This window comes from Hyaena hyaena, unplaced genomic scaffold (assembly GCF_003009895.1).
Source record: "Hyaena hyaena isolate Hyena2069 unplaced genomic scaffold, ASM300989v1 scaffold_37, whole genome shotgun sequence".
NCBI lineage: Eukaryota > Metazoa > Chordata > Mammalia > Carnivora > Hyaenidae > Hyaena > Hyaena hyaena.
The window spans coordinates 1141956-1152287 of record NW_024080669.1 but is presented as its reverse complement, the minus strand read 5'-3'; positions in this window follow the sequence as shown (position 1 = coordinate 1152287).

The window sequence follows — 10332 nt, the reverse complement described above, 5'->3', positions numbered from 1 at the left end:
GATGCCAGAAGAAAACAATAGTGCGTAAGTTGAGGGAGTCTTTCCATTTCTCTGGATTCCCCAGACGTAACAAGTGTGCAGTGAATGTGACAGTCTTGCCCAAAGGCTCTTCCTGGTAGAGTTGCAACAAGAATATGGCCTCTCTGTCTCCTCCTCCACCTTCAGCTCTTAGGCAGGATGGTGTGGCTGCCTAGAAAGAAAGCATTCAAGCTTGGCTTCTGGAATGGTGGGGGGGGGGTTATCATGAGGATGAAAGGGTGCCTCATGGGACCTCCCCTCCCCCAAGAAGAACATTGGGCCTCGCCAGAGCTGAGAGGCACCCAGGACCCTGCGAACTGCCCTTCCCACCTGTTTCCCCCCTGCTTTGATGCCATGCTGGGTCGCATCCCTGCTGCTCTCTGAGCTCCATTTTCCTGCCTTACTCTGCAGATCCGCTTTCTTCGCTTGCTCATCAACACAGAGTCCTAAAATAGCCGCTCCACCTCCCCCAGCCTCTCCGGACTGCCTGACCTCCAGCTCCAGGCTCAGCCCCACCTGACTCCCAGGCTCTGGACACTTCGGTGCCAAAAAATCTTAAGACAGAGTATCTGATTGGCTGTTGGTCAGCCAATGACTTGGCTCCTGCTGGGTCAAGCATTCACTTTTGATCCAATTGCATGAGGCCAGCAGGCAAGGCTAGCTGGTACTGGATGCCACCTTCCTAGGATTGTGAGTGTGCAGGGATGTTTCGAAGGGGTAGCTGGGCAAGGCAGCCTTTGCCTCCACAGTGAGTTTTGCCCCGAGGCCAGCCATTCTCTAGTAGAACGCAGTTTCCTTTCCGGACCCATGGCCACTGTTAAGGGTGTACCCAGACATTTGCCGTAAGCCCTGTAGGAAGGAAGGAGCCCACCTTCCTCTCCACTGTAGGCAGGGGTGTGCAGCTCCCCAGCCTCTCCTTCCTGCATGTGCTCAGGCTTGAGTATAGGCAGGATCCACCACACCCTGACAGGTCTTTCTTTTCTCCAACTCAGCTACTCCCCCAAAGTGTCTAGTCCCCTTGATTCATAGTAGCCCAAGCCCTTGCGGGATGAGGGCAGGAGTCAGGGATGCTGGCTGGGGTGAGGGGGACTCTCTGGTGCTGCTGCAGGGGCCTCTAGCATGCTGGTCCTAACCTGGAGGTTGTCTCCTGAGTCTGTTCCGAGCACACGCTGCCTGTCTGAGGGTGTTTAATCCTTTGTGGTGGCTTCAAATATATCCATAGATTCTTTAAAAGGTGGAGTCTAACTCTCCTTCCTTGAGCAACTTACAGATTTGTTCCTGACAAATAGAATAAGATAGCAGCGATGGAATGTGAGTGTTGTGACTTTCTCCTGGCTCTCTGGGGGCAGTGGTCATGCCATGAGGACACTCAGGCAGTGTAGGAAGCCCGTGTGGGGAGGAACTGAGGCCTCCTGCCCGTGGCACATGACTGAGCCACCTTGCAAGTGGATCTTCCGGCCTCAGTCCAGCCTTCAGCTGTCCTCACCCCTCACATGGGAACTGGGGTCAGAGTCACCCCACTAAGTGTCTCTCCAATTCCTCACCCACACCAACTGTGACGTAATAAATATTTCTGTGTTTAAACCACGGAGTCTGGGGATTATTTGTTACACGGCAATGGATAACTAATGTACCCCTGTATTTGTCTTCCTTGAGTATTCAAAATTTTGCAGGAAGAGCTTTAATTCATGTTCCTATTTTTGCTATGGGAAGAACCAATGCCCGAGGTCACTCTTGGGTCCCCCACCATTCATCTGCTAAATAGGGACCTCCCACCTGGGAGGCTGGGGGAGGGGACTCGTGTTACCACCTTGCCTCCAGTGGGTGTTATCTTCCTCCTCTCTACTCCTGGGAGCCTGTCTCTCAAACTTCTTTGGGTGAAAATTCTTTGCCTCAGATCCAGTACCAGCTTCGGCCTCACCCCCATCTCACAGTCTTGTGCGTTGTCCACTGAGCCTCAGCTGCGTCCGCCCAAACCCTGTCCTTCAGTTGGGAGACATGGGCCTCAGCTCTTGAAGCCTCCACAAAGTCTTCGAAGTTTCTTGGGCTGCTAGGTCACACGGTGGACCCAGTAGATGGCAGGAGGCAGGGATTTGCACGGCAAAGCAGAATTCCAGCCGGGGGGAAAATTCAGGCTTGAAGTCAGGAGGTTTTAATTCTGGTTTTGCCTACTCACGAAGTCTTGTGGGATTTGCACGACTTTCTTTTCCCTTTTTGGGGTGCTGTTATCTCATCCGTAAAATGGGGCTAAAAGAATTTTTCCTGTGGACTTAGGTGATTGTTATAAGCATGAAAGGAGATCATAAATGCAGAAGTCTTTCATAAACAATAAAAGTGGGGACTAAAATATGAGGATTAAATGTCTTTAATATCTGATAGGATGTAAGGTTTATCTGTAATATGAACTAGCATTTTTTTTTTTTGAGTACTTACCTTATTGAATCCTGAAGTTGGTACTCCTGTCCCCATTCTGGGATCAGGAAAGCGAGGCTCAGGGAGCTGACCCCACTCGACGGAAATCCGCCCGTCCTCCGTCTGTGCTGCTGCCATTCCTCACCTGGGCCCACGACATGGCTACACACCGAAGAATCCAGAAAACTAGTGAGATCCACCCATAGCTCTGGCTCTGGCCCCTGAGTTCCTCTTGCTGCCTCGTTCATCCATCTGCTCGGCTGCCCCTCAAAGGCTCTGGCGACTCAGAAGGTCAAGATCCTGACTGCTTCCTCTAGCACATGACCCAGCCTAATGTGCTTGTTCTTGGGTGTATACTAGGGGGTTGGGGCAGGGGGGCCTGGTAGCAAACTGACTCAGATCCTCTAGAGAACAATGAACTGCTCCCTGTGTGAAGGAGAAAAGGTTATAGAACCACAGCAGGAGATTTGATCAGTGAGAAGTTAAAAGCCAGATTTGCTGTAGATAAACTCTGGGGGACGACCTCGGAGGGAGGTCCACATCCATTAGCACTTGTGGCCCTGAAAAGCCTTCAGACCATGTCTCCATTAGGCTGAAAGCCGGCTCCCGCACCCCCCCCGCCCCCACCCCGCCCTGGGTTTCATGTTTGGGGACAGGGGAATTACTTCAGTGAGCCAGGCCACGCCGTCCAGCGTCAAGAGGCCATGCTGAGTCGGTTAGCCCGTTACATTCATGCCCCACCCCTACCGCAGCCCTCCCTACAGTCCGTTCCTATGTCCACCCTCTCTCTCCTTGTGGGCCTGACGTCTACGTGCATGAGACAGGCTTTCTGAGAATGTCTCCCAGGTGTGCTTTACTCACGACCACAGTGGCCCCTGTCCCCAGCCTCACCCCAGTGCTTTGGCTATGGTTAGCAAGTCCGTGTTCCTTTGGCCTTTTGAAAAGGAAGGTTTCTTTGCTTCTGCGTTGTTCTTCTGGGTGCAAACCATGCTCGCTCCTGGGCACCCTTCTCTCCCGGCCCCAGAGGCTGCACATGGCCTCTGGGATGGGGTAACGACAGTTGGGGAGCCTGGGGACAAATGGTAGAGACCAGGTCAGGGCGGGGAAGCATCATGCCTTTTCTCTGAGCCTGAGAAATCTCTCTTGTTGCTGCTCGTGGGCCAAAGCAAAATGTTTTCCCTGGCTCTGGGAGTGCCTAATTGCCACCCCTGCTCGCGGGGGCTGCAGCATTTGCCCCCACACAAAGGAAAGGTCAGGAAGCTGCTGAATTGCATTTTCCTCTCTCTTTGCCATGTGCCTCTGAAGATGAGTCATTCTCTCTCCTCTCCTGCCTTCTCGCTTTCCTCCCTCCCTCCCTCCCCCACCCGGTCAGTCACTGGATCTGAGGTGGGACCGCTGGCCAGCCTGGCTGCCTGGGCCTTTCGGTTGGGGGTGGGCTCCTAGGTTCCTCAGCAGGGCGTGCGAGCCCCATCCTAGGCCTGTGGGCCTTGGAGTTCAGCCTCCTTTATTTAATCTTAGGGAGTATCTGTTGAGCAAATTCTGGGGGCGAGTTAGTGTCCCAGGCACACTGGAGAGATGAAGGGCACAATTCCTGTACTCATAGGTCCAGAGTTGAGTGGAGGAAAGGGATGTTAGACATGAAATCGTGCAACACACACATAATCATGTAATTCACACTGATATGAGGGAAAAAGTACAGAAGGCTTTGAGAGGGCAGGAAACCCACACATAGATGGGGTAGGGAAGCCTCCCTGAGGAATGAAAACGAAGATGGGGCTTGAAGAACAGAGTGGGGAAAGCATTTCAGCACATACAAAGGTCCTGTGGTCCAAAGGAGCTTGGTATTATAAAGCAGCAGTAAGAAAGAGTTGCCACCCAGTAAGCACCAGTAAAGGAAGGGGAAAAGGCTGAAAAGAAGGGAGAGACCAGAGCTTGTAGGGCCCTGAAGTTCAGGCTAAGAAGCTAAAAATGTATCCTAAGGGCCAGTTTGGCATGGTCTCGTAACATTAACTTCGTACTCACTAGAGCCAGCAATTTTACTCCAATTGCTGTATTTCCCCAAAGGAAATATGCTTGCACAACCAAACTTGCATACAATATTTCAGCTTTACTCATAACAGCCCCCAAACTGGAAACAACCCAAACATCCATTATCTGGTGTTTGGATCAACAAACAGTGGTATGTGTACGTAATAGTAAACTATAGAACCATGAAAAAGAACCAGCTACTGACAGATGCATGCATGGTATATGTGTAGCAGTAGGGGTGAATTCCAAGACTGCTATTTTGAGTGAAAGAAGCCAGAAATCAAAAGAGTACGTAGCATGATTCCATTTACGTGAAATTCTAGAAAAGGCAAAACTAACTTACAGTGATAGATCAGTGCTCGATCGCCTGGGTGGAAGATGGGGGTGTAGAATGTCGACTGGGTGGGGGTACAGGGAACTTTCTGAGATGATGGAAGTAGAATGGGCTGATGGTTACACAGGTGTCTATATTTGTCAACATCCATTATCTAGACACTTACAAGGGGTGCACTTTGTTTTATGTAAACTATGTCGATAAAGTTGATTTTTGAAAAAAATCGTTTTGCAATGAGTACGACTTCTATCACCCCCAACACTTGCACAAACAAAACAAGATGAAAATGGGTTATGGTGATTTGATTTGAGTGTTTCTTAAAGCCCTCTGGCTTCTGGAAGGAGACAGAGCCGGAAGGGAGCAGGTGAGGAGGCTAGGGAATTACTGCCTGGGTTCACACAAGTCAGGATGTTGGTGCTGGGGGGATGGGAGCACCAGGAGACAGGCTGGGACATGGCTTCCTCCCCAAGGTCAGTGGGCGGTGTTGGCCTTCAGCTGGGCCTGGCCCCGGGGAGAGATGCTGGTCCGGGGTGAGAGGACCCGCCTGGCCAGCTCACAGACACTCAGTTGGGGCCCGAGTTTCTTCCTGCCGTCACACTCACGAACTCACACTTGGACTCACACTCATTGACTCAAGCCCCATGCACACCCCAGGCCACGTACCACAGAGCTTTTGCTTCCTGGAGGACACGGGTTTGAATCCTGCTTCCCTCACTTGTCAGCTGTCTGATCTCAGCCCTGTGGCAGCCCCTTTGGGCCTCATTTTCCTCATCTGTAATGTGGCAACGACAGCAGACATGGCTGCATTCGAGATGGCCGTGAAGACCTCCCCTGATGAAGGATGAAGGCCATCTGTGCTGTTCCTGCATGTCCTAAATGCTCCGCAATGATGATTCGTATTTCACGGTCACGCCCACTTCCATTCACACTCCAAAATTAGCAGAAGGTGCTGCAGGAGAGGCGAATTCATTTCTCCATGGACTCATTCACTCGTCCCCGGTACCCCCTTCCTGTCCTGAGGTCCCTGCATCTGCTCCAGCCCTGTCGGCCCTTTGGACAGCTTTCCTGGGTCGGCCCAAGAGTCCAAGCTCACCTTGCTCGAGCGGGTGTCAGCCGACCCTCCGTCCTGAGCCTGGGCAGGCGGCTGGCCTGGCGGTGCACGGTGCGGCCTCCACCCCTTCGGGCCTGGCGCCCTCCCTCAGCCCATCCTTCCGCCTCACACCTGGTCCCCAGGAGCCAGGCCTGCTCAGCCCTCCTGGGAGGCTGAGGTAATTGGCTCAATTAATCAGCTCAATTAGCACCTTCTGGGTGAGCAGATCAGCTCAAGTCCCACCCATCCTTATGGGCTCATCTGCGCCAGCCCTGAGCTAGGCACAGCGGCAGTGGCCAAGGGGGCCCGGGTGTGTCGTGCTTCCTCGGAGAGGCCCTGGGGTGAGGAGGGAGGAGGTGGAGGGCTGGGGAGAGGGAGGAAGTAGAGGGCTGGGGAGAGGGAGGAGGTCTGGTAATGCTCCAGCTTTCATCCGTGTTCCGAACTCCACCCCTTTGCTAAGGAACAATATAATAGGGTCTTGAATAAGATTGTGGTAGTGGGTTTGAATGAGGGGCCCCCAAGACCACCAGAACCTATGATATGTCCTTATTTGGGAGAAGACTCCTTGCAGGTGTGATTAAGTTAGACGTTCTTGAGGTGAAATCGTCCTGGATTATCCGTGAGGGCCCTAAGTCTGATGACAAGTGTCCTTATCAGAGACACACGAAGGGCAGACACGGAGAAGGCCCGGTCAAGGCCGAGGCAGGGACCGGAGTCACACAGCCCCAGACCAAGGAAAGCCCAGGGCCACAGAAGCAGGGAGAGGCCAGCAAGGATTCTTTCCCAGAGCCTTAGGAGAGAGCAAGGTCTGCTGACACCTTGATTTGGGACTTTTGGCCTCAAAAACTGTGAGAAAACACATTTCTGTCGTAAGCCACCTCATTCGTGGCAATTTGTTATGGGCTGGCAGTCTATGGAACTATCTTCTTTTTTTTCTTTTTTTTTTTTTTAAGAGTTCCAATACAAAAAACCAATTTTTTGAAGTGACCTATTTGGTCCAAACAGACCCCAAGGAATGACCTGATCACCAGAGGGAGGCAGTGGTAGAGGTGGGACCAGACCCCCCTTCACCCCCGCTCCCCGCACCAAAGCTGCCACATCCAGTACGGGCTGGGGAGTCTTTATTCATTTCCCTCTGGGAGGGGCCAACTTATCATTTTCTTCTTCTTCTTTTTTAATGTTTATTCGAGAAAGAATGTGAACAGAGGAAGGGCAGAGAAAGAGGGGGACAGAGGATCTGAAGCAGGCTCTGCGCTGACAGTAGCGGGGCTGACGCGGGGCTCGCTCCCACGAACTGTGAGATCATGACCTGAGCCAAAGTTGGATGCTCAACTGACTGAGCCACCCAGGCGCCCCACCAACTTTTCATTTTCTAAGGGTGCCCAGATGACGAAGAGGCTGGGAGGCCCTGCTTGGAGTCCCGACAGGATAAGGGCTGTAGCTGGGCCCAGGCCCCAGGACACAGGCCCTCCCTCTGGTGCCCGCATCCTTCTGGGGCCGTTGGAGATGGGCCAGGGCTGGGAGAGAAGGAAGCTCAGATCCTTGGGGGGATTAGGGGGTGGGTAGAGGGAAGGGGTTGGGGTGTGAGTGTGCGATGCGCCTGACGTCCGAGACCCTTTCTGCTTCTGGGTGCCTTCTCGGAGCACCTGGCTCTGAGTTTGTGTTCTCACAGTCTCTCATCACCCCTCGTGGCGGCCCCATCCCGCAGGCCCTGAGTCTCAGTGGGCATCTGCCGTGCCAGGCACACCTGCCTCCTTTGCATGCTAGCAATGGGCTCCTGAGTGGGGAGAATCAGGAAGGCTGGCTGTGTTTCTGAATTGGGGGGTGGTCCGAGGGCTGGAGGAGGGGGAGCAGGCACCCATCTCCCGTTGTGCCTTTGGGGTGGAGACACCCGTGTTCTCCTGGTGTAGTTCACGGTTCACTCTGTCTTCTCCCAGAAGCCTCTCTTCTGGCGGTCTTCTGGATTGGAAAAAGCCAGGGTTCCCAGGGAAGTGAGTGAGGAGGTGGTCGTGGGCCCTTGGGTGGGGTCAGGATGGCAGCTAGATTTGAGTCGTGGACAGAATGCCAGGCTGGGAGCCAGGGGCTCTGGTCTCAGTCATTGGGTGGTCTTGGGCAAGGCACTGATTCTGTAGGTCCCAGTTTCCTTGGGACAAGGGACTGCATGGTCTCTGAGGTCCCTCTCAACCTCACTTTCTATAGTTTAGATCAGGAACGACGGAAAGGGGCTCTCGAGGGCCAGCCCACTTCTTAGACTCCTCCATCTCTGTAGTCCCGGGCTCCCAGCAGGCTTTCCTTTCTCCATGCTGGGCCTTGCTGGGGGAAGCCGGGCAGATGGGGAGTGTGCCTGGGGTTGATGACATGTCCCGGCCTCTCTGAAGGGTTTCACCCCTGAAGCCCTGGGTCTCTGTGTCCGGTCACTGGTTGGGGGCATGTGTTGCTTTCTGTCCCCAGAGATTAACAACAGGAACATGGTCGTGTTAACCATTCACAGAGTATCTGGGGGTGTGTCACGCACGTTATCTCTAACCCTTATAACAACAAAACAAGGTGACTGTAATTCACAGATAAGGAAACTGAGGCTCAGACGTTAAATATCTTTCCCGACTCCACATACATAGCAAGTAGAGACCTTGCTCTTTGCATCGCGACACACAGCTTCCTGTTCAATACCGTGTGCAAGATGGGGGGCCGGGCAGACTGGTGGGTGGAATATCCCAGACCTAGGTAGAGGCTGCTGGGATCTCCGGTCAGCACTGGGCACTGAGCGTCTCCTCCTGAAGAAAGGGGCTTGGAGAAAAGGGGGGACAGGGTCCGCATCGGAGCAAGGTGGGAGACAGGCACAAAGGGGAGAACTTTGTGGGGGACAGGAGGCACTTCAGGGCACCTCACCCAGGAAGGCTTTGCCGGCTGCAGCAGCCCTGGGGGCCCCTCCATTTGCCACAGTCACACACGATGAACAGAGAATGGCCACGGTGGCTGCCGCTTGGCAACACCTCCTCTTCCTCGGGAGCAGGGTGCCCTGGACGGGAAGTCAGCAGACACTGACTCTGGCCAGCGCCCTCTCTGGTCTCAGTTTTCCCAGCTAAGAAGCCCAGATGACTTCTCAGCCACCCTAGTGCCTGACAGGCACATCACAGGACAGATCAGCTGGGCTGTTCAAGGATGCGGGCCTTGGTTCCCAACTCCCCCAACTCTGTGCTGCCATCTTCCTTTTCCAGAAGAGGAGCGCAGGACCCCCAACTTCCTGAGAGGCTATGACTGGGCAGGCATGAAGCTGGCAGTGGGGAGATGGGTGGGGGAAGCCCACAGCTCCTGTGCGAGAGCCAATGTCGGAGGGGTCTGCAGTGACAGTGACACGGGCCCAGGAGACCCCTGGGACACCCACGGGAATGGTCCCGATGCATCTCTTCTCTCCCAGACGTGTCCTCCGCCCTCAGACTGCTGACACTTCCCAAACTCCAGAGATTCGTTCAAGCATCAGGATCTAGAAACAGCACTGGCAGGATTTCTGGCTTCTTCTTTGTGCTTTCTCTTTTTCTTGGGGGTGGTAGTGTTGGGGCTGCCTTGGGTGACGTATTTTTCATCTCTCATGTGGCCAGGGTCCCGGTGCCCAGGTGCCTGTGGGATATTTATGGCTTCCTTGGTGGCAGAGGGGGTCAGGTTGAGCTCGCGGGCACCGGGGAGCAGAGGATGGGAGGGATCCCCACACAGAGCCTCGTTTCCTGACTGATGACTGACAAGCAGGAGTGATAGCATCTCTCCCGGCCCTCCGCAGGGGGCCAGCTTACATAGGAGTTCAGCCCAAGCCATCTCCGCCCGCCCGTCAGACGCACCTCTCTGTCCTGTGGAGATAAACTCATCACTCTCAAAGGCAGGCCGGGAAGGGCTGTCGAGGCAGGCGTGCTGAGCCGGCGTGACTGCACACGCGTGTGCCCGCCTCGGCCCTGCCCCCAAGACCGGCGGCCGGTGGGATGGAGATCTTGCCGGGAGGGCTTCCTTCTCCCCTGCCCTGCACGAAAGGCCTGCAGGATGGCTGGTGGAGGAGCTCCCCGCCGTCTGCAGGGATGGGTGCATGAGTGTGTGTGTGGGGGGGAGTAGGAAGGTGGGGGACAGGCTGTCACTCTAGAAAGGCACGGAGAAGTGGGGACCAGCTCAGCTCTGTGTGGGCCCTCCGGTCCACCCCACTGGCCTCCTCAGCATCCCTAGCTGAAGGTCTCAGCCTGACCTTGGGACTGAGAGACGACCTTTCGGGGGTTCTACTTCCTGAAACTGCAAACAGAACCAATGATATGTAGGATAGCAGCTATTAGCTATTTTTGGGTCATAGGTCCTTTGAAACTCTGATAAAGGAAACAGACCCTCTCCCTCTCCAAAGGCCTATGTGTGCACACGTGGACTCGAGTGTGTGTGCACATGGGTACACTTCTGCCTACTGTATGAGGGAATTGGC